Source organism: Musca autumnalis, unplaced genomic scaffold, assembly GCF_047663935.1.
Source record: "Musca autumnalis isolate F117 unplaced genomic scaffold, ASM4766393v1 scaffold_1, whole genome shotgun sequence".
NCBI classification, from domain to species: Eukaryota; Metazoa; Arthropoda; class Insecta; order Diptera; family Muscidae; genus Musca; species Musca autumnalis.
Window position 1 is genome coordinate 209,986,175 of NW_027411644.1, and position 23,761 is coordinate 210,009,935.

Consider the following 23,761-nt stretch of genomic DNA (forward strand, 5'->3'; position numbering starts at 1 on the left):
CCTAAATATTACCCGACTATCACCAAAATTAATAGGCGTCTTCCTCTGTGGGGCCTCCATCCACGATCCGATCAAAATTGCGATCTGTAGCGTGATTACAAAAAAATCGGCAAATAGGGTGCATTACCGACTATTGCGATATCTCTGTTGTTTGACCATCTACGACAAACTACTTTACATCGTTGTAAAGGTGATATTTTCTACTTTCCTTGCCAGGTTTTGCTTTAGATATACCTCTTAAAGAAACAGAGATATTGGCTTTGAAGTAAAACGTTGACCTTTCCCTAAATAAGGGTTTTCCCATCCCGACCCCTGAATATTATCCAACCATCATCAAAATCAATAGGCTTCTTTCTTTTTGGGACCCCCCTTAACCCCCAAAATTTCGGGACGATCCGAGCAAAATTGTGACCTGTAGCGTGATTACAAAAAAATCGGAAAATGGGATGCATTATCGACTATTGCCATATCTTTGCTATTTGACCACCTACGACAACCTACTTTACATCGTTGTAAAGGTGATATTTTCTACTTTCCTTGCCAGGTTTTGCTTTTGATATACCTCTTTTAGAAACAGATATATTTACTTTGAAATAAAATGTTGACTTTTCTCCAATTAGGTGTTTGCCCATTCCGACCCCTAAATATTATCCGACCGTCACCAAAATCAATAGGCTTCTTCATCTGTGAGACCCCTATTAACCCTAATTTTCGTGACGATCCGATCAAAATTGCGACCTGTAGCGTGATTTCCAAAAAATAGAAAAATGGGATGTATTACCGACTATTGCGATATCTCCATTATTTGGTTACCTACGCCGACCTAGTTTGCATCATTGTAAAGACGGGATCTTCTTCTTTCATAGTCAGGCTTTGCTTTTGGAAAATTTTCAACCAAAGCTGTGATATTCGTCAATATAATTAAAATTGCAAAAATGAAAATTGGGGTTTTATTTGCTACTATTGTGATATCTTCCTTGTTTGATCACCTACGAGCACCTACCTTACATCATTTGAAAGCTGATATTTTCTACTTTCATTGTTGGGTTTTGTTTTTGGTATACCCCATATAGAAGCTGAGGAAAAAAACGTTGTCTTTTTATCCACCTAAGTTTTTTGCCCTTTCCGACCCCTAAATATTATCCGACCATCACCAAAATCAATAGGCTTCTTCCCCTCCGGGACCCCCATCAACATCCAAAATTTCGTGACGATCCGATCAAAATTGCGACCTGTAGCGTGATTACAAGGTTTAGATGGACAGACGGACAGACGGACAGACGGACGGACTGACGGACGGACACACATAGCCAGATCGACTCAGCTCGTCGAGACATTCATTTTGGTATATATAAGTATGGGTCTACGACCATTATTTCGATGCGTTACAAACTTTTTGGCCAAAACCAACTTATAATACCCTCCCCACATAGTGGTGTAGGGTATAATGAGAAATTTGCTATATGGCCCTAAAACTGATTACCCTACAATTTGAGTCGAACTAAATAATTTTATATCCACTACTGTTTTTATGTCGTCTTTGCTTTGCAAAGAATACGAACATAGGAGTGTTGCTTCAATAAGAAATTTTCATAGCTACAACATTCTCTTTAGAACTATTTCGATAGAAGTTCCGGTTTTCAAGCAAAATCGTAAAAACCCCTTAAAAATGTCCCAGGTGTAAGCACCTTCCATTTAAATTTGGTTCAAGAGCAGCGTGCATTTCAACGTCAATTTTGTATTAAATTAAATAAATTACGGAACATTGACATAATTGTTGGTACAAAGGATTCTTACCTGACAAGACTTCACATCCAGCAGTATAGTTGTTGTACCTTCCAATCTGGGAAATCACAGTACCTCTTCAGTGGGGGCTATATATTGAAACGTGTATCTATACCCAAATAATGACATATTTTGTACCCGTATCGAATACTAAATGCCAAATTGCATACATTTAGGTAGGACAATGCGGGAAGTACGTTCTATGGGGGCTAAATCAAAACGCGGATCTGTACAGACCATTATCAGCGCGAATTGTCTGTACCTCCAATGAAAACTTAATACAAAATGTCAGCCGTTTCGCTCAGATAATGTGGTTGTACCATTCAAAATACCGAAAATCGGAATGTACCTCATAAATGGCTATATCAAACCGTGGACTTTTACCAACATTTATCAACGAAGATTACCGAATTTTACCCAAATTTTTGCGGGAGAGTTTTATATTCCCAAAGAAGTCTAAATATCAAATTTCAGACATATCGATAAGATAAAATGTCTAAAATCTTCAAGATACGGACAACCGCGAGGTATCATTATATGGGGGTTATAGGAAAACGTGGATCTATACTGATAAATCTCTTCAGGAATATTTTATATCCCAATCAGTGACTAAATAACATTTCGGTTTAATAGTGGCGACGAAACCTTCAAAATACCGAAAATCGGGAGGGACTTTTCTTTGGGGATGCTGACAAATTTTTGTTAAATGTTTTGCACCCCCAACGATGGCTAAATACAAAGTTTCAGCCATTTCGGTGGAACATTGAGGCCACAACTTTCAAAATACCAAAAACTGGAATGTACCGTTCTATGGGTTCTATATGAAGACGTGGACCTATACCGACAAATTTCTGGCTAAATACCAGCAAAGGCTTAATGCCAAATTTCAGTCATTTCTGTTGCCATCAAAATACCGGAAAACGAGATGTACCCCACAATGAGGGTTATATGAAAACGATAATGAAAAAGATAATACTCTTCTGGAAACCTTTGTTCACCCATCGAAGACTAATTACCACATTCCATCCATTTTCGCTGAGACCTTCAAAATGCAGAAATTCGGGAGTTACAATTATATGAGGGCTACATGAAGATGTGGACCTATACCGACAAATTACTGGTGGAAAGGTAAGTAGCACCAACGAAGACTAAATACCAAATTTCAGCCATTTCGATGGGATGTTGAGGCCACAACCTTTGCTGCCTACACAAGCAAAATCTGTTTATTATACCCGAGCTGAGTCGATCTGGCTATGTATGTCCGTCCGTCCGTCTGTCCATCTAGTCCTTGTAATCAAGCTGCAGATCGCAATTTTGATCAGATCGACACCAAATTTTGGAATGGGCAAAAAACGTATTTTGAGAAAAATTCACTATCGCAAATGTCGTTAACACATCCCATTTTTCCATTTTTTTGTAATCACGATACAGCACACTGGTCGAAACCCCAGATCTAGCGGCGCGAAAGTCAAAAAATCAAACTACAAACTTTTTGTTGTAGTAAAAATTCACTGAGTTATTCACTATAAATTACAAGAAATTTTGCTGCATTAGATTTAAAAAAAAATTGCTAAAACATTAGCTTCATACGAGTATTTGTGTAAATATTAAATACATTCGTAATAAAACTGAACGGCATATATTTTTAATTGATAGAGGAGGGTGTGGTTTAAATTATAAAAAATAGTTTTGGGTCTGGAGGTACATAGTTATATGACAATCAATTTTCAAAAAATTAAATTTGTATAGTGTTTTAATGGGTTGTACGCGCTTGTTCCATAGAGTGCATCTTGAAAACTTGGCCGAACTTGGGTTCGATTATTTTTTGGGAAATTAAATTGGACTCTCTGGATTCGGAATAACCATATTAGGGCCGCAAATATTTGCAAATCTTCTAAAAACTGCACTTTTAAAATATATGGACCTATCTTGAGAAATGTCTGCAAGGAAGAGTTCTGCCTGGAGACACTAAAATACTATATTATAGCTAAATCTGTTAATATATATGTATGGGTAAACAAGTAAAAATTCAACTAATCCGGGAGTACCATAAAAGGGGGGCTACATCGAAACATAAATCCATATTGAAAATGTTTTGTAAGAAGATTTTACACGCAGTTAGAACACGGAATGAAAAATTATAGCCAAGTCGGTTAAAAAATGTGGTCATGCTATTCAAAATACCTTAAATCGGGAGGTACGGTTACATGGGGACTATATCAAAACGTGCACATATGTCCATAATTTTTGGTGGAGATGTTTTGTGACCTCTAGGAATCCTAAGTACCAAATTACAGCCAATTTGATACGAAAATGTGGCCTAAATCCTCAAAATACCGAAAATCGGTAGGTACCGTTATTTGGGGCTATATCAAATATTAACCGATATTGTTCATATTTGGCCCATTATTACCCACAGACACAGGCTGAGTTTGTGCAAAGTTTCAGTAACATATCTCAATTCGTTTGCAAGTTATTAATTTCGCGCCGCTAGATCAGTGATTTCGACCACCGTGTACAGGTCGGAATTTTGATCGGATAATCACGAAATTTTGGGGGATGCTTGGATAATATTCAAGGGTCGGAAAGAGCATAAGTATATATGTGAAGAAAATTCAACGATTTATTTTAATTCGAATATCTCTGCTTCTAGAAGGGTATACCAAAAAGTACGCTTGTCAATGGAAGAAGAAGATCTCCTTTACATTGATGCAAAAAAATAGGTTGGCGGAGGAGATATCGCCAAAGTCGCTAATCCGACCCTACTTTACATTTTTGCGATATTAATTGTAATGACGAATATCACATCTTTTGAAATAATAAAATCCCACCTTTACATTGAAGCAAAATAGCTTGGCGTAGATGGTCAAAAAGCGGAGATATCGCAAAAGTCGATAAAGTATCCCATTTTTCCTTTTAATGTAATCGCGCTAGAAGTCGCAATTTTGACCGGATCGTCACGCGGCCCCGTCTCGTCTATAACCTTCGCTCACTTGTTATTGAATATTGTATATTTAGGGGTTTTTAAGAATTGTGTGGTCCCATTAGTCCCATGTTTTTGGGATTTCGGGATTGCAATTCCCAATTTGGGGTATGAACTTGCCGGCAAAAGTATTGATTTGGATTAAAGCTCAAATGTGTTGCGGAGGCGGAATTTTGACTGTTCATTTTTGAAGTGCATCTTATTTTGGAAGTCATTCCTTCCGATAGATATCGCACCGAGTAGTCATTTCAGTTGGTCACCGTAAAATTTAAAGCTTTTGGTCCATTATATCAGGAAACAGGGATTTGACAACGAAAACCATAATATAGGTGTAAACAGAACCACTAGGAGTACCTTCGGTAAACATTTCCAAAAGTTCCTCGAAATTATTTTAAACTCTACTTTAACAATAAGGATTGAACAGGAACGGGCCAACATTTTCGAACTTAAACAAAATTTGCGACATCCAAAAATTTTACCAATTCGCAATATCTACGAACTTCGTAGAAATATTACGGTATACAAAGTTTGGACCAAAGCAGTACCCGCTCCAGCTACTGCACATGGTCGGTGCCCCTGAACAAATGTTTACTGTCGTAATATGGCTGCGAGTGCAACCTGTTGCAAAACAAAAAAAAAACTCAAATTCATGTTTTCTTTCATAGCAGATATTGGTACGTCAACTTTAGAGTATTGTTGGAACTGCTTTTCCGTTTTTATACCCTCAGCATTTATGCTAACGAGGGTATATATACTTTCATACGGGCAAAATGTGCCTCATCGAAATAATGGTTTTGACCCCAAGTATGTTTGGACGAAATCCGTTTCAGACAATTTGGAGTTGATTTAGCAATGCCCGTCCGTCTGTCTAGCTGGCTGGAGCGCACGATAACTCTCGAGTGGATAAACCGATTTGGTCTAAAATTGGGCTTTCGTAATATTTTGCCCTAACTTAATTTAAGTTTGAAGATGGGCTATATCGGTCCACTCCTTCTGGTACCTCCCCCACAAAATTTCGAAAATGTTCGGAAAATTTGTGCGCATGATAACTTTTGAAGGAAGTAACCGATTTGATCCATACTTTGCACATCCTGAAATTTCTACCAAACTTAGATGAGGTACCTTTCCCACAAAATTTTGGATAAGTTCAGATAAGGACCTGCTCTCGAATCGCTTTGATTTTTGTTGCAACAACTTGTATTCACTGCCCCCCATATGACGGTACAAGTTTCATCAGGGGCAAGTCCATACTTCCTGAGAAAATAGCCTAAAAGATGCAAAAATCCCCTAAGACACCGTGTGTAGTGCTTGGAGCACAAGATAATTCTCGAACGGATCTGCTGATTCGATCCAAAATTTGGGCTTCGTAATATTTTGTCCAAACATAGTTTAAATTCGAAGATAAGCCATATCGGTCTACTCTTTCAGGTACCTCCCCCACAAAAATTCAAAAATGTTCGGTAAAAATGTGGCCACGATAACTCTTGAAGGGAGTGAGCGATTTGGTCCATACTATACACATCCTAATATATCTACCAGATATAGATGAGGTTCTAGTATTGACAAAATTTCGAATAAGTTCACTTTAAACCCTTCTCTCGCATCACTTTGATTTTTGATGAAGCTACTTGAATTTGCTGCATCAATTATCATGGTAAAAGTTTTTTTCAGAGGCAAGTCCATACTTCTTTAGAAAACAGTCCGAAAAGTGTTAAAAAACCCTTATGGCATCATATGTAGTAGCTGGAGAACACGATAACTCCCGAACCGATCAACCAATTTGGTCCAAACTTTGAATACCCTAAAAGTTTGCCCAAATTTAGTTTAACCTCTAAAATGCCCCACATAGGTCATCTTCTTAGGGTAGCTCTTCCACAAAAGTTCAACGTTTGTGCCTAAGTGCAGTTAAGGCTCTGTTCGAAGATCGTTTGTAAATGTATACCGATGGTGTTCCTTGTGGTCATGTCTATAACGATATTATGTTTTCCATGGACAAGTCCATGCTTCCTGGCATACCGGTCCAAAATTTATACGATGACCTACTGAAATGACTAGTGGGCGCCTTATCTATCGAAAAGATATGACTCCCTAAATAAGATCCACTTCCATAATTGACTATGTCGGTCCATTCCTTCAAGTACCTCCTGCGCAACACTTTTTAACTTTAATCCTAATCATAATTTTGTCGGCAAGTTTAAATGACCAAAAAGGGCCACCTAATTCTGGAAAGACCCCAGACATAGGCTGAAGGTATATCTCTGTCGACAAAGCCGACTGATACTTTTATACTTCTTCTTACCCCAAACACCAAATTCGGTCTAGTATTCGCAGAGGAATTCAGGGTTAAAGTTATTTTTTTTAGTTGTTAATATGTTCCAATCTATTAAAAAAGTTCAAACACCAACAAAAAAATTCTAAAATTTTTTTTAATTTATTTTTCTCAAAAGAATATGGTAATAAAATAAAATTTGTTCGAAAATTAAAAAAATACTCTTTGGTTTTTCAAAAGAACAATATAGTTCATATAATAACTAATATATTTAAAAAAATCTCCATTTAAGTAAAACACGATCATTAATATGGGAAACAGTGTGGAAAAAGACAATTTGTACCACGTAATTTCAATAAATTTACAAAAGTGTGTAACGGACGGAACGCTGCGGGTACAAAAGTATACATGGGCGGAAAGAGGACTCTCTCTCCTTCCAAGGAAACGAAACTTTGCTCAATGCTGTTTCCTAAAATGTCTAGTCCACTATATTTTCAATTTCACTAAAATTTGTACCTGTGATAAAAAAAAATAGCCCACTTCTTGTAAAACGGTTCTTAAAGACAACAATTTACCCACCTAGCAACAGAAAAACCAATGAACACAAAATCTCTTACAGTTTTTGAGAAATAGATATTTCTTTCTCCAGAAATTTGCAAATATGACGTATTTTTCAAAATTGGGAAAAACATTTCGTTTTTAGGCGCATCCTTATTTTTTGGTATTCTTAGTTTCAATATGTCTGAAAACTCCTTGATACATATTTATTGGGGAAACGAATTTTGGTTGTCTAGACGGTGTTCATCAATATTTGAATGTTTCAATTCACACAAGCTAAGCGTATATCTCTGTCGGCAAAGCTTAATGATACATTTTTTACTTGTTTTGGTCTCGCCTTAGGGTTTTGTTATACCCTTCACCAAAACATGGAGGGTATAATTAAATTTGTCATTCCGTTTGTAACACATCGAAATATTCATCGAAGACCCTGTAAAATTATTCATGATCGGGTCAAAATTCTATGTTGATATAACCATGTCCGTCCGTCTGTTGAAGTCAAGATACAACTCGCAATTTTTAAGATAGACGTTTGTAACCATATATAGAAGTTTCTATTACTCCCAGGATGTTTAGTATTGCAAATGGGCTATATAGGTCCACGTTTTGATATAGCCCCCATAGAGCGGTACCACCCGATTTTCGGTAATTTTGTTGGTATAGGCCCACGCCTTAATACAGCCCCCATAGAACGGTACCTCTCGATTTTCGGTATTTTTAAGGTTATGGCCACAATAATCCATCGAAATAGCTGAAATTTGGTGTTTAGTCTTCGTTGGTGGTATTAAACTTTCCCCCAGAAATGTTTCGGTACAGGTCCACGTCTTGTTAGCCCCCAAAGAACGGTATTTTCTGATTTTCGATATTTTAAAGGTTGTGTCTATAATATTCCGCCTAATGGCTGGAATTCGTTATTTAGTCTTCCTTGGTGTATAATATCCCCCCACCTCCACGGAATTTGGCGGTACAGGTCCACGCCTTCATATAGCGCCCATAGAACGGTACCTCCGGAATTTCGGTATTTTAATAGTTAACCACATAGTTTCACCGAAAATGCTGGAATTTGGTATTTAGCCTTCTTCATAAACGAAAGGAAACTAGTTGTTCAGTTTTACTTCAATATAACTCGTGGTGGAGGGTATAACAAGTTCAGCCGGGCCGAACTTAACGCCGTTCTTACCTGTTTTACTTGTTTTGATCTGGGCTTAATCATATTATTATTATGTCTTAAGCAAAGTTGCATGAAAAACTTCTATTTCAACTATATAGAAAATGTTTATGCAACTTTGACTGAAATCAGCCGTTTACAAAAAAGCTCAATATAGGTTTCTTCAGAGTTTGCCCACAAAAATGTTTTTCCACATGAAACTCCCCTGCATAAATATAAACAGTTATCTTTTACAGAATGAAGGACCTGCTAGTTATTATTTGCATACATGATAGGTTATTATCTTCCACCACTCCACTCTCTCCATCTCTCACTCCCTGCCTACTTTGTGTTGTTTGACCTGTACTACTTGAGACACTCGGTCAAGTGGGAATATTTACCCCGTAAATATCCCACTTGTATAAAGCTGTCGCTGTGAGCATTCTTCATATTATCCCTATCTTCTTTAAAACAAGTAAAGAAACATTCTCACACAGGATTCATGGAAAACAAAACACAATAACTACAACTACAACAACATAAACACAAACGCAAACTACATCAAAATATGTGATGAACAGAAAAAAAGAAGGAAAAAGGAAAGACCGGTGGCAACAAAGTTTACATTCAACATTTGTTTGGTGATACAGGGTGAGTTGCTGCTCCCTTTATGTTGATTGGTGCCACAGTTGCTGTTGTTGGCATTGCAATGTGGCGACAACATGAAATGTGCGAGAGTGTGTTTGCTGTAAGCGCCTGTGTTTTTTCTTTACGACCATTATGCTTGTATGGTCATTTGTCCATGCAATGTATGTATGTATGTAAATGAATGGAAGTTGAGCGGGGGCGGTGTGCTTATGAATCACAGTAAGTTGTTAGTTTATCATTAGGTTGGTTGGCTGGTTTATTTGGGTGTGTTCACTATTTAAATGTTTGCGGTTAATTAATCTGTTTTGTTGGATACTCTTTTTTCGTGTGGTTTGGTTTTCGCTGTCGTTTTTTTTTCTATTTCTCCTTCTTTGCAGTTGCCGGTAGTGGTGGTGGTTGTGCACGCCTTTCATTTATTTACCCGAAAAAATGTTTTCTGTTTTTTCCTCTTTAATGGACAATACTCGCGTTTTTTACAACTTACATTTGCCAGGTTTCCTTTAATGTGGGGCTGGCTATCAGCGTTGCTGCCATTATCCTCTTCGGTTTGGGGGACATTTGTTTGCTTTTACGCTAATTACCACAAACGTACAGAGCGCATAATGTAATCGGCCCTACTATGAATTCCGAATGAATAAAAAACACGAAATTCAACTAAGGAAACTTTATAATGTCCTACTTTGAAGGATGTGCAGCTGTCATCAATTTTTTGAATTCATTATTAACCTTCAACATTACCGAATCATGACATGACCTCTGGCTGCGGTTATAAATGATATAATAATAAGGCCACTTCTCGAAATGAAAAATTGCCTGACAAATTGAACAACAAATAGAGAAAAATATAGAAATTAATTAATCATCAACAATTTTGAATAAAACAGCGGAAAGTAACAAAAAACAAAAATTATACACAGAATTAATTAAACAGAATGTTCTGACAGTTTGGGTATTAGTTTCACCAGCTGAAATGTAAAAAAATATGGGAAAAATAGCAAAAATTTTTTCTCATTAAAAACATATTTTAAATTTAAATGTGTAATTTAAATGGATTGGGTGACGTAGGGGAAGGAAGATACCAAGGAACGGTCCTGACCGGTTTTAACATGGCACAGCCCAGGATTTATCTTGGTCCCTCTTTCATCTCAAGTGGACACTGACCTCACCGTGGTGTCACCTGGTTAACTGCCTTTAACACCCGTTAAAGGTAGTCAGCTAACATGTGCCGCGCGTTCACCCATAAGAACGTTAAAAACTTGGGTTTGGGCGTCGGGCTAGTAACCCTCCCCTAGAAAAAACAGCCTACTATGAAAACGAAAAAAAAGAAAAGCGAACCCCTGTAAAGTTGACGAACCCCGCAAACGTTTTAAGGACCATGATCTGCGAATCTGCACCTGGAATGTTCGCACTCTCATTAAAAACATATTTTAAATTTAAATGTGTAATTAAAATGGATTGGATGACGTAGGGGAGGGAAGATACCAAGGAACGGCCCTGACCGGTTTTAACATGGCAAAGCCCAGGATTTATCTTGGTCCATCTTTCATCTCAAGTGGACACTGACCTCACCGTGGTGTCACCTGGGGAACTGCCTTTAACACCCGTTAACGGTAGTGAACTAACATGTGCCGCGCGTTCACCCATAAGAACGTTAAAAACTTGGGTTTGGGCGTCGGGCTAGTAACGCCACTAGAAAAAACAGCCTACTATGAAAACGAAAGAAAAGAAAAACGAACACCTCTAAAGTTGACGAACCCCGCAAACGTTTTAAGGACCATGATCTGCGAATCTGCACCTGCAATGTTCGCACTCTTTATAGAGAAGGTGCAGTCTTCGCATTGGCAGACGTACTTGAAAAGTACAAGGCCGATATTACTGCCATACAGGAAATACGATGGATTGGGAAAGGCGTCACAACAAGACCTAAAGGTGACGCACTGTATTATAGCTGCCATGACGCAAAGCATGATTTTGGTTGCGGATTTGTAGTTAGTCGGAGACTAAAACATCTGGTATTCAGCTTCACCCCAGTGAATGAAAGACTTGCTGCAATTCGAATAAAAGCTAAATTCTTCAACATCAGCTTTATTGCGCTCATGCTCCCACTGAAGAAAAGGACGAACAGACCAAAGATATATTTTACGAGCGCTTAGAAGAAACATATGACCGTTGCCCTGCCATTGACATTAAAATTATTCTAGGCGATTTTAATGCTAAAATTGGAAAGGAGAATATCTTTGGCCCAAGAGTCGTGAAATTATGTCTCCACAGTGAAACATCTGACAATGGCATGAGGCTGATAGACTTTGCAGCTGCAAGAAACGTGGTAGTTAGCAGTACCAGATTTAAGCATCTCGATATTCATAAGGGCACCTGGCTGTCGCCAGATCAAAGAACAAGAAATCAAATTGATCATGTTGTGATAGATGGAAGACATGCATCAAGCATGTTGGATGTACGATCGTTCTGAGGTGCAAACATAGACTCGGACAACTACCTTGTTGCAGCAAAGGTACATACGTACCCGTCTAAACATTGCAAAAAAAGCACGAACAGACACAACGCGGAAGTTGGACATCGATAGGCTGCAAACACAACAGATAGCCACAGCATACTCCACTCAACTAGCCCAATTGCTTAATGAGAGCACTCCTTGTCCCGATAACATAACAACACAATGGCAAAATATTGCCCACTCTATGCAAACAGCCGCAAAATCCATACATGGATACCAGAGACCTCCACAAAGGAATTCATGGTATGACCAGGAGTGCCGTGCTGCTACCGGAGAGAAAAATGCGGCATATAGAGCTACTTTACAATCAGTAGCAACGCGTAGCGCACGAGAGAGATATCGGGAGAATAGGAGAGAAGAGAAACGTCTTTTCCGCAAGAAAAAGAGAGAAATGGAAAAGCGGGAGTGTGAAAAAGTCGATATGTACAGGAGCCAGAATGAAGTCCGAAAATTCTACCAAAGAGTGAAACATCAAACAGATGGCTATGGTACAGGCACATCCTCCTGTAGAGACCAGCAAAGTAATCTGGTAGCAGATACAGATAGCGTGCTCAGGATATGGAGGGAACATTTCTCCAATCTGCTGGTATCCTATAGTAGCGAAGACGATGAAAACACAGATCCAATCCCAGAATATGGTATAGAATGTATACCGAACGGCCAAGATGAGGTAAAACAGCAATTAACCGGCTGAAGAATGATAAAGCAGCAGGAGCCGATGGCTTACCAGCCGAGCTGTTTAAAACCGGAGGCGACGCGCTGATAAGGTGTATGCATTAGCTAATTAGCACCATCTGGCAGGAAGAACGCGTACCCGACGATTGGAACCTGAGCATCTTGTGTCCCGTCCACAAGAAAGGGAATAAAACTGTATGCTCCAACTATAGGGGCATAAGGCTTCTCCCTATTGCCTATAAGATAGTGTCAGGGATATTGTGCAAACGACTAAAGCCAATGCCAAGCCTGGCAAGTCCACCATTGAACAGATATTTACCCTGCGGCTAATCCTGGAGAAGACCCAAGAGATGCAGATCGACACATATCACCTTTTTGTCGATTATAAAGCAGCATTCGACAGTCCCCTCCGATTAAAGGTATTCCATGCAATGTCTGAATTTGGTATCCCCGCAAAGCTCATCCGGCATTGTAAGATGACTTTAACTGATACTAGGTCCTCAGTTAAAATTGGAAAGAACCTCCCCGAACAGTTCAGTACCAAAAGAGGTTTTAGCCTTTCGTGTCACCTATTCAACATTTTGCTGAAAAAGGTAATACGAGATGCAAATGTCAAAAGAAATGGCACAATTTACACCAATAGCCACATGTTACTTGCTTATGCTGATGACATAGACATCATGGGACGATCAGTAAAGGAAGAAACTGATACCTTTAGGAAGATGGAAGCAGAATCTGCGAAAGTGGGTCTGGCGGTAAACAGCGAAAAGACCAAATTGATGGTGTCGACGCGCAAAGCGTCCATAGAGCTCGGACCAACTGTGGAAGTTGGTACCTATAATTTTGAGGTAGTTAAAGACTTCGTCTACCTCGGCACTGCCCTAAACACAAAAAACAACATCAGTTGTGAAATAAGAAGAAGAATTGTATTGCCCAACAGATGCTACTATGGTTTAAGTAAGCAATTCAAAAACAAAGCCACATCTCGTCAAACAAAAATAACACTATACAAAACGCTGATACTACCCGTGCTAATGTATGGCTCAGAACCATGGGTACTTGCGCAAGCAGATAAGGCAGTGCTTGGTGAGTTTGAGAGGAAAATTCTTCGAAAGATATACGGGCCGATTTGCGTTGACGGTGAATATCGACGTCGTATGAACCACGAGCTATATCAGCTATACAAAGACATGAATATAGTTAAACGTATCGAGATGCAACGATTGCGTTGGCAGGCCATATCATAAGAGTGAGCGATGATGAACTCGCTAAAAAGACGTATGAATACATGCCCCATGGCGGTGCACGCAGAATCGGCAGGCCTAAGCTTCGATGGAGCATACAAGTGGATGAAGAAATGAAAAGGCGCGGTATTCCAGAAAGCGAAGCAAAAAAGAGAGAGAATTGGAGATCTTTTCTTAGTTCGGTCTATGCAACAAATGTTCTGTAATGGACCAGCTAAGTAAGTAAGTTCTACGTGATCTGTAGTGGGATTCTCATTTTTTGCTTACGGACAAAAATCGGTCAAATTAAAACGCAACATTATGAATGGAAGGTATAAATAAAAGTTGACATCACTATTGCTATCGGTAGAGGTTTGCGACTACTTTCTTTTCATCGCTACCCAGCAAAAAGTTTGCCTCCAAAGAGGCAGTTAAATGATATGTACAAGTGATCTGGAAGTGCATCAAATTATGCATTTTCACTCATGATTTTTACAAGAGCGTGACTACGGAAAGAGGCACTCCATTGCACTGCATTTTAACTGACCCTTTGGCACTGCATTTTAACTGACCCTCTGGCACTGCATTTTAACTGACCCTTTGGCATTGCATTTTAACTAACCCTTTGGGGTAGAATAGGAGGCAGTCCAAAGCACGTGTTTTGATACAGGCATTCTGCGGAAATTGTGCAAGCCATTACAAAATATGCCAGAACAAATAAAATGCATTATTTGTGTAAAACAAAAATATTAAGAACTTTATTACATTAACACAAATTATGAAAATCCTCCATTGAATTCAATCGCAAACATGCGTGTTTCCACGGCTCTCCATTTGTTCCAAGCTGAACTGTTCATTTGCTAAATGGGTTGTCTTCCCATCACCAGTTAAGATTTCGACATGTACTCCAACAGCACTCCCATTCGGAAATTTTCTTCTCTTGAGTTACCGGAAAAATGTTCAAAAATGAAATATTATTTAGTTTGTATTACAAATGTTTGAAAATGTTAACACGCTTATCTCTTATTGGAAAATGTATACCGCTGCCTGTAGAGATGTACTAACTGATTCATGTACAGGTAGGGATCTCTAACAACTGCTAATAATATGTAGCGAACGGAGTGCCTTTTTCACGACTCCGTTTGGACTGCATCCGGATGCTGTTAAATTATGAGGAATTGGAGTGCCTTTTTCACGACTCCGCTGAACTGCATCCGGATGTTGTTAAAATGTGACAAGTGGATGTGATTCTTTGGATTGCATCCAAATGCGGTTAAAATGTGAGGACTGGAGTGCCTTTTTCACGCCTCCGGTTGAACTGCATCAAAACATGCCGTGACAGAACTAGTCCACATTGCACTACTTCCAATTTATTTTGCTGGGTATCTTATGGAAAAAATCGGTAATATTAAAAATTATTGAAATTAAAAAATTTCCGCTTACCGATAATCGTCGGTAATTCTGTCGTTAAGTAGTTACAGAATCGCACTACTGGCCTAAAAAGATCGATGTCGTGACTTAATTCTCCTGCTAGGTTTATAGAAATCTTGTAATGTCGATATATTATGAATTGGTTAACCGGAACGGTGGCCTTTCGGGAATAGCTCATTGTAGAAATTTAATACTGGCTGCTGATTTAAATGTGATCCAGAACTGTTATGTTGAGATTGTAGATGTCAGTAGGTGTAGCTTCGTGATAGAGTGTTCCGATTACCACAAATAACGACGATCGGTAATGCGGGCGATGATGACGAACAACGATTTTTGATGGGGAAGCTTCCCACAGGTCGTGGTAAGAAAATGTATTGATTTTGGAGTATTCCGTTGATAATTGGAATAATGTTTTAGTGATATGACTTTTTTACAACCTTGTATCCCGGTATGATATTTTGATGAGTTTTTACTTAAGATTACATAAAATCTTAATTATAAAGTGATTCTATAAAAAAGCTTACGGATTTCATGCCATTGATCAGCGCTGCTTACGGAGCTCATGTTATTGATCGCCAAATGGATATTTATTTGGGGAGGACTAAAGCCCCAAGGGTCTTTGCTACGGGCGACAAAAGCGAAATGGGTTTGCACAATTCACCTTTGCTGGCATTTATGCCAGGCGTCAGTGGCTGGTCTATTTTCCAGACTTCGGGAACGATGTGGGCGCCTAGCGACAGGTTGAGAACTTTAATAAGATACTTGACTTTCGGCAGTCCAGCTGTTGCAGTTTAAGCACCGGCGCTGCTCGCAACAGAGTTAACTTCCTCCGCCACTGATTTTGATTAATATTACAAAAGGTTTTTTACTTCCCATCACCGGTACAGATTTCGACATGGACTCCAACTGCAAATTACTAATATTTCGTAAATTTTATTTTACAACATTTTGGAAATGTATGCTCTTTTGTTTTGTAGGGATCTACAAATCGACATGCTTTTAAGGTTCTGTAGAGCAGTGTTCTCCAGACCAGACAAGGAAATTTTTATTTTTAGCTCAATGATTGGGACTTACTAGCATAATAAATCTTATATAGCTTTAAATGTATTTAGATAAATAAAAGAAAATACACGTGTGTATAAATAAAAAAAACAAAATCCATCTCTATTGGATCGATGGAATGGGTTCAAATGCTGATGAAAAGATCGGATCTTTCACGACTTCATGCAATGCAATAGATGCAGTGAAATCGTGGCATCTCATAGAACAACTACCATAAAGTTTTGCTGCGTTATAAGTAGACATCGGAATTTTATGCAACCACTATTTTTGGTCCGATTCATGTCAAATTTTGGGACTGGGCATTTTTGGCTTCTGATTACATTGCAATCGAAACATATGACATATGCAAAATTATGCAAAATGCATACATTTTTACATATGCATACATTTTTTAATATGCACGATATGCAAAAATTTCTGGGCCTAATTCGTTTTATTTTATAATAAAACGAGTTTCTGTCTAATCAGATTTTCTGTTTTGCATAGAATTCCGCTGTCTAGTTATAATATAAAGAAAATAACACCTAACATTTCCTATATATAATATATTTATATATAATATTTTGCACAAATCATATCTTTGGTTTAAAGACAGAAAATAGAAAATAATGAACATCGGTCCAGATTTGGATATATCTTCCATGTATATTAGCATCCGATATTAGGTAAATAATGCACTAAATGCGCAATATAAGTCCGATCAAGCTGAAAATTGGTACATCCATTCGGAACTAGCCTTGAACACAGTGTGTCAAGTTTGGTTCAAATCGGTTCGGATTTATATAGTCCTAAATATCCATTCGATTTTTTATTTCTACATAAATTATTCCAATTTTATTTCAAAAAATACGTAGTTTTTCGGAATGGCGCAAATTTATATCAAAAGTTATGATATATTCTGATAAAAAAAAACCCCGGTTATAAGAATAACCAAAAATTTGTGTTGGTAAACGTTGCCGATTTTTTTATTTATTTTTTTTTTAAATTGTCTTACATAAATTATTCCAATTTTATTTCAGAACAAGTAAGAAAAGTCAATAGTCGGACGGAGCCGACCATGGGATACCCTATACCACTATACCTGGACAATCGCTCTCCACGGAACTTCTTTTCAATGATTGTGAAAATTTAATTATCAAATATCAGAGATGTAATGTATAATATTTATGACCAAAACCAAATAGTCATCTAGCATGACAAAGACATTTTTGTAGCAGGAAAGGAAAATTTAGTTCACACAAACAAAAATGTAATGAAACCCACTTATGCAGTACTACTACTTCCGTTGTTTAACCGCTACGTTATTGAAATTTTTACCAATTTTAACCCGCTAAGTACTATCTAATCTTCACGTTGGTTTGTACGCTTCTTCTTCATCATAAACTCAAACTTTGTTTAAAATGTTGCGGGTTATTATTTTGACCTACAGAGCCGCTACAAAATTGGTTAAAATTTTGTGTTTGGTCCATTTCATCCCCTGAACATTTCACGATCATCACCAAAAACTAATCATTTCTATTCTGGCCCGAACCCAACCTCCTTAAAAAATTCGTTACAACCGGTCCATAATTGCGGCCTTACGCTTGTTTACAATTTTTAATGGACGGACACACATCGCTAAATCACTTTATCTCGTCGAGATATGAATTTTGGCATACCAAATAAGGGATCTAGGACGAATATTTCGTGGTGTTACATAAACTTTTGGAGAGACAATATGTAGCATGGGATAAAAATGTGGTTCTCTACACAGAACCCCTTATATATTAGGCAGTAGGCCCGTTATGTAGCAATTTACATCAGAGGAAAGGTCAGTAGTTCTTTCCATATGTAGGCTGCTTTGCGAAATATATATGTCCTCAAGGAATTAAAATATCGACCAAAAATAAAATTCCTATATTTTTCATACAAAAGTAATGGTCTATTTCACCCGCTAAAGAATATCAGATCATCATTCAAAATTGTAGACATCTTTTTCGACCTATACTCTTACCCGGTGCAAAATTTCGCGACTATTGATGTATAGACAGCGGAATCCTATGCAAATGCATATATGGTTAGGATGGTCGTAGATAAAATCTGATTAGACAGAAACTCGTTTTATTACAAAATAAAACGAATTAGGCCCAGAAATTTTTGCATATTTTGCATATTCTGCATATCGTGCATATTTTGACATATTTGTACATATCTGCATAAAATGAGCATATGAAAACCCATATGCAAAAATATATTCAAGGATTTGTGGTCTAAATATCCCACGGAAATGGCTGAAATTTGGTATTAAGTTTTCGTTAGGGGTATGCAACTTTACAACTGAAATCTGTCCGCATAGGTCCACGTCTTCATAGAACCCCCACAGAACGGTACCTACCGATATTCGGTATTTTGAAAGTTGTAGCCTCAACATCCCACCGAAATGACTGAAAATTAGTATTTAGTCTTGGTTGGGGGCATAAAACACTCCACCTGAAATTTGTCGGCATAGGTCCACGTCTTTATATAGCCCCCATAGAATGGGACCTCCCGATTTTCGGTATTTTGAAGGTTGTGGCCTCAATATCCCACCGAAATGACTGAAATTTAGTTTAAGTCTTACTTGGGGGTATAAAACTTCCCACCTGAAATTTCTCGGTATAGGTCCACGTCTTCATATAGTCCCCATAGAACGGTACCTCTAGATTTCTGGTATTTTTAAGGTTGTGGCCCTCAATATCCCTCCGAAATGGCTGAAATTTGGTATTAAGTCTTCGTTGGGAGTGTTAAACTTTCCACATAAAATTTCTCGGTATAGGTCTACGTCTTCATATAGCCCCCATAGAATGGTACCTCCCGATTTTCGGTACTTTGAAGGTTGTGGCCTCAATATCCCACCGAAATGACTGAAATTTGTCATTTTGTCTTCGATGTGGGTATAACACTTTCCACCTGAAATTTGTCGGTATAGGTCCACATCGTCATATAGCCCCCATAGAACGGTACCTCCCGATTTCGTATGTTTCGATTGCAATGTAATCAGAAGCCAAAAATATGCCCAGGCTCAAAATTTGACATGAATCGGACCAAAAATAGGGGTTGCATAAAATTCCGCTGTCCACTACAAACAAATAACGGAATATATTAGGCTGTAACTCTGTTATCTGATCATGCACACCAACATAATTGGCATCAATTGAAAGGTCAAGCGTTCCATTTAACCCTCTAAATATTATCCGATCGCCATCTCAAATTGCAAGCTTCTCCTCTGTAATATACTCTTACCTTATTTAAAATTACGAGTTGATCGGACTATTAATGCGACCTACAGAGCCGCTAGAAAATTGGATAAATATTATGTTTTTGGTCCATTTCACCCGCTAAATATTTCACGATCATCACCAATAAGAATAGGGATCTATTCTGATCTAAACCCGACCTCCATACAAAATTTCGTGACGATCGGTCCATAATTGCGGCCTGGAGCGTGTTTACAATTTATAATGGACAGACGGACAGACACACATCTCAAAATCGCTTTATCTCGTCGAGATATGAAGATTAATATACCATATTGGGGGTCTCCGACGGTGTTACATGAATTTTTACCAAAACAAACTTATAATACCCTTTTCCACATTGTGGTATAGGGTATAAAAGGCGTGATTTTTCGGAATGGTGCAAACTTATATCAAAAGTTATGGTACATTCTGATAAATAAGACCCAAAGTTATTAGGCAGACGAAAAATTAGTGTTGGCAAACGTTGCCAAAATATTTTTTTATTTTTTAAATTGTTTACTTCAGATAAAAATTAATGATTTCTGTTGAGAGAAATGTGATTATTTCAGATTAGCGCAACTACGCTTAGCGTGTTATGTTTGAATCTGACATTCGAGATTTAAGCGCATAAAATATGCGCAAAATATTATGATTGCGTCTGGTGTTGGGGACTTAAGCACATAAATCACCAAAAGTAATTATGGTCCGCAAAAGTTCGCATCATGCACTTCTTCACTTTTGAAATTTAAGTTTTCATAAAAATTATCATAAACAAGTAAAAAAGTATCAGTCGACATTGCCGACAGTGATATACCCTCAGCCTGTGTGGATTGCAATACTTTTATTCCAAAAAAACTTGCGCAAAAATGTGCGGGGATATCGATAGATAGGGCTTTTTTTAAACTGAGTTTCGACAATATTTAGAGTACCATTTTAGCGAATATTTTCGAACTTTTGTAGGGGAGGTATCGGAAAGTCCACTCCTTCCACGTTCGATTTTCATCTAATATTCGAAGAAATATTACGATATCCAAAGTGTGGATGAACGCAGTATTCGGTTCGAGCTCGACAGTCACTACATATGGTGCCATAGGGGTTTTTACAACTTTCGGGTTTTTTTCTCAAGAAGTATGGACTTACCCTTGAAAAAACGTTTAATGTCGTAATTCAGGCAGCGAATGCAAGTTGCTTCAACAAAAATAGAAGTGATCCGAGAGCAGGTCTTACTTAAAGTGAATTTATAAAAAATGTGTGTGGGAGGTACCCGACGGAGTGGACAAATATATTCGAACCTAACCTACACCTGGTAAATATATTAGGATGTGTAAAGTATGGACCAAATGTGTCACTAACATCAAGAGTTATCGTACGCACAATTTTTCAGAACTGTTTTGAGAGTGGACCGATATGGCTTATCTTTGAACTTAAACTAACTTTGCACTAAATATTTCGAAGGCTACATTGTGGACCGAAACGGCAGATCCGTTCGAGAGTTATCTTACGCTCCAACCACTACACACGGTGTCATAGGGGTTTTTTGCACCTTTCAGGCTATTTTCTCAGGAAGTATGGACTTGCCCATGATGAAACTTGTACCATCGTATGGGGGGCAGTAAGTTGCTACAACAAAAATCAATGCGATTCGAGAGCAGGCCCTAAATTGAACTTTTCCGAAATTTTGTGTGGGAAGTACCCGAAGGAGTGGACCGATTGAGTCCATATTTATTTATATTTATTATAAACCTTGTCTAAGTCTGGTAGACATTTCACGATGTGCAAAGTATGGACCAAATTGGATACTCCCTTCGAAATTTTCCGAAATTTTCCCACAAATTTTCCGAACATTTCGAACTTTTGTGGGGAAGGTACCTGAAGGAGTAGACCGATATGGCCCATCTTCGAACTTAAACTAAGTTTGGATAGCCAAATTTAGGACCAAATCGGCCCTTCCGTTTGAGAGTTATCGTGCGCACCAGCCAGACAGACAGACAGACAGACAGACAGACGGACATTGCTAAATCGACTCCAAATTGTCTAAAACACACTTCGTCCAAACATACTTAGGGTCTAAAACCATTATTTCGGTGAGGCACATTTTGCCCGTATGAAAGTGTATATACCTTTTCTAGCCTAAAGGCTGAGGGTATCAATTATGCATGAAGGGAGATACGTACCAACACTATTAAAGAGTGAAGATGCAGAAACAGTTAGGAATGTGTATAAGATTATCTTGTACAGAGGATGTACAAAAAAAAAAAAAACCTTGAAAAATGTAAATTTTCGCGAAAATATTTTTATTTTATTGTTCACCTAATTTTATAGTATTCGGACATGTACTTTTTTGCTTTTAATATGACTGAGTTCAATCGGATGCTACGTTGGATTGGTTAACGGCAGAAAGTTCCAGATGGTCATATCGAATGGGGAAAAGGGTCAGGTTATTGTTTACCAACAGTTTGTTTTTAAAAACGCAATTTTTATATATTGAGTTTTGAGAAACTTTTGACCTATGTTTCCCGTAAGTCCGTTGTCTAACTGTAACAATAAAGTGTATACATACTTTCATGTATACGATATAATTTTGTAGGTATATTATTTCTTTGATATCAATGGTTCACCACTGTTTGTCATAAATCAATGCAATTCAAACCATTAACTAATGAAATTCCATTTAAACGATTTTAATTGGTTTAATGCTAAAGTTCATGGTTTGTACTATTTGCAACGAACTCAGCATGAACATTTATTAGACTCTGCAAGAATACCTTAATACTATTGTTGTTGTTTTTTTTTTGCAAAACGTTTCCAAGCAAATAATTAAGAATTGCATGAATAGAATAAATATATTGTTTTGTGGGCATTTCCAGTAAATAGGGCTTAATGGTTTATTGCTTATATGCGAATGAGTTCAGTTATCATTGTTTTTGTGTTTTAACAAAAAAGAAAATACCATTCAATGGAAAAACAACAAATAAACCTGATGTTAAAAAATTAATTGGGATGTCTAGATTTCTCTTTAATAGGCTGAATCATTATACGTTAGAGCTATAACCGAACAAGTACCACCCACTTTTAATGTGCGGAATATTGTGCTGATTACGAAACTGAGTTTTTTAGATCGATTCGATGAAGAAAGTTCCCGCCCTGACAATGATTTCTAAAGGCTATTGGATAAAATTTTCCTTGTAAAAATGTTGATTTTAATTTTTTGAACAGACATTTATATGCATAGATATGATTAATCTATATTAATAAAAGAGTAAAGTGATTGACTGACTGACTTAATGATTCATCAACGCCCAGACCAAACGGCTGAAGCTAGAATCTTGAAATTTTGGGTGAGGGTCAGTCTTGGTCCGAAGGTGTCAGATAAGGCTGGGTTTTTGGTAAAGTACTAAAAGGTACTAAATATGGTACCCTTTGTATTAGGCAAACGGGAAGAGCTAGAATTCTGAAATTTGGAACGAGAGTCACTAATAGAGTGTAGAATAGATGTATCACAGGGTTTTTAGAAATCCGAAATCGAAGTGTACGAAAAGTACTAAAATGTACTAAACTTGGTACTATTTTGTTATGTGAACGGATAGAGCTGGAATCTTTAAATTTGAAATGAGAATCAAGAAAGGGAAGTAGGGCTAATATAAGAGGTGGTTTTGAAAATATGTACGAGAAGTACTAAATGGTACTAAATTTTGGTACAAATTTGAGCTGGAATCCTAAAAATTAGAACTAAGATTACAGTTTGAGGTTTGAGATATGAAGGTAGTTTTGGAAATTAGTACTTATGTGTACGAAAAGTACTAAATAGTACTAAATTTGGTACAATTTGGATTTGGGCGAACGGTTAGAACTGAAATCCTGAAATTTGGAATTAAGATTATTGTTGAAGTGTAGGACTGAGGGAGTTTTAGAAATTCGTACAATGGGTACGAAAAGTACTAAATGGTATTAAATTTGGTACAATTTAGATTTAGGTGAACGGATAGAGCTGGAGTCCCCAAATTTGGAATTTACATTACAGTAGGAGTGCAGGATCGATGGAGTTTTGGAAATTCGAACTTATGTGTACGAAAAGTACTAAATGGTACTAAATTTGCTACGATTTGAATTTGGGCGATCGGATAGAGCTGGAATCTTGAAATTTGGAATTAGGATGACTATTCGTTAATTACCGAAATTATAAGTATTTTGATTTGACCGATTTTTGT